The 2500-nt window shown below is 45.9% G+C and overlaps 1 pseudogene; it reads right to left on the reverse strand.

Moving 5' to 3' along the window:
• LOC113378969 overlaps window positions 1-2500 on the reverse strand; it is a 7059-nt pseudogene that overhangs the window by 422 nt on the left and 4137 nt on the right.

Here is a 2500-nt window from a genome sequence, read left to right on the forward strand (position 1 = left end):
TCAAAAAGCAACGTCGCTATGAACGTTGGCTGCCACAAGGCCAGTTACCTGTGGTAACTTTCTGACACATCTTGCTGAAAACTCTTCAAGCCAAAAGGATCGATAGGCCATGCTTCGCAGTCCCTGTGCACACTGAAGCAACGGGATCAAGCCAGCATTTGCCCTTTTGCCTCTACGCGAGGTTTCTGTCCTCGCTGAGCTGGCCTTAGGACACCTGCGTTATTATTTGACAGATGTACCGCCCCAGTCAAACTCCCCGCCTAGCAGTTTCCTCGAATCGGATCACGCTAGAGTATATGTTGGCGATCGGCGCGCAATGGCTCACACCACTCTTATGCGCTTGGCTCTAGAAAACCGTGACAGTCGGAACGCAAGTTTTCGACGCACGCTTTCCGCCCAATCGAGTAAGTAAAGAAACGATGAAAGTAGTGGTATTTCACCGACGATATTACTATCTCCCACTTATGCTACACCTTTCATGTCTCCTTACAATGCCAGACTAGAGTCAAGCTCAACAGGGTCTTCTTTCCCCGCTAATTTTTCCAAGCCCGTTCCCTTGGCAGTGGTTTCGCTAGAAAGTAGATAGGGACAGTGGGAATCTCGTTAATCCATTCATGCGCGTCACTATTAGATGACGAGGCATTTGGCTTTTTTTTTTTTTTTTTTTTTTTTTTTTTTGGCTAGGAGGGGAATACATTTATGTACAATGGTCGCCAGGTTGACCAATAGTGTGGGACTCGGCCGAAGGCAATACCCACTAAACCTAACTCCTAGTATTGTGCCTGGGGGATGTGTGCGCAGGCAGCACGCGTTGCAATTCAGGTGGTCATCCGATTCCTTGTGGCTCGTGTCTTGTAGTCGTTGTTTTTGACCATTTCGCAAATCCGTTTAGTCCTCCGATTATCGCTCTGGTAGAGATTACCTTCAATTCATTCTTGTTTAATATCTTCTCCGACACTAGAAAATTCGCCGATTCTTCGTGCCAGACTCCCCTGATGTTGAGGGTAATTGTATTATAAACCACTGTTGACACATTGTATTTCAGTTTCACTACGTCCTCCAGATTTTTATAGTGCTCGATCTTCCGTCTGTGGGCTCCGGCCATATTAGTAGAGCTTCCTACAATTTGGGCGTCCAGTACAATTGCTTTCTGACCCTGTGACGCGATCAAATCCGGTTTCCGAGTGCCTTCAGGTGTTTTGAAGGTTGGCTCCCAATCAACACGAGAGTGTGATTTCTCCAACGCTCTTTTGACGTAGTTACAGACTGCATTGTGTCGTTCTATTCGTTGACGATGGCTACGGTGGCAAGTTTGTAGGACGTGGTCTAACGTCTCTGGAGCATTACAACCGGCCCTACAGTTCCTGTCCTCTGTTCTACCTCTGGTTGTTCGGGATCTCGTAGGCATTGCATTGATTCTGAACTTAATGCAATTCACGTAATCTTTCCCTGTCAGGAACTTGTTTGCCTTCAGTCACCCACCGATGTTGTGATGGTACTTTGGATGATTTTACCAATGGGGACCCGTCCACTGACTTGTGCAGTAGCCGAGCCCATCGTTCATCCAGTTGCTCCTGAGAGGCAAGGACGATGTTATTCTCCATTAGTTTCTTGTCACATTTTTCAATCTCCAGTTGGTGGAAGCTGGATTCACCCCAGTTCAACTTAACCAGTCTAATTTTTCCTCCTAAGAGGAACTAACCACCTTAATGATGGGAAAGATAGGCCCCCATCTTTACTATTTGCATAAAAATATGCATTGTAGTATCATTAGGTAGTCGCAGCCATGAACGAACTGCCTTTCTGACTGCACCATCGAGCGACTTCAGAAATCCAAGTTTGGCATTACCTAATGTTAATTGATGCATTAACTTAGGAATGCCAATGGTTCTTAGCGCAAATAACCGTTGTTGTGTTTTCAATGGTGCTTTGGTTATTTATCAATAGTTGACTGGAGTTTCGCTTTAAGATCACCAATATTGGCACCCTCGGGAGTGAATTCCACCCCCAAGTAAGTCCAGCCGTCGACCCTTGACTTTGCAGGTAGTGTTTGCGTCCCACATTTGAAGATAACTTCCTTATCGACAAATGACTTCTTCACATGCGGCACGTTCTTAATCGCTACCGTGAAGGACTTGTTCGTGTTAATCCTCAGGCCACAACTTGCGAGAAAATTCTCAGCATGACTGAGTAATGTCTGCAATCCCTTTACTGACGCCGCCACTAAAACCAAATCGTCAGCAAAAGCCAGAACATTATAAGTCATGCCTTCAATCTTTACCCCGATCTCAGGTGGAGTGGTCTCAATCATTCTATTAATAACTAGATTAAACAGGATGGGCGACAAAGGATCTCCTTGCTTGACTCCGCACCTCGGACTAATGGGATCCGAGGTCCAGCGCCCTGATCGAAGTCTTGTCCACCCATGTTTATACAGTTCCTTAACGTAAAGAGTGAAGGGTTGTGGTAAGTTGTAGTATTGTAGTGTGTTGATCAACGC

Source organism: Ctenocephalides felis, unplaced genomic scaffold (genome assembly GCF_003426905.1).
Source record: "Ctenocephalides felis isolate EL2017-DRISC unplaced genomic scaffold, ASM342690v1 CF-g0.4_SCAFFOLD_01886, whole genome shotgun sequence".
Lineage (NCBI taxonomy): Eukaryota > Metazoa > Arthropoda > Insecta > Siphonaptera > Pulicidae > Ctenocephalides > Ctenocephalides felis.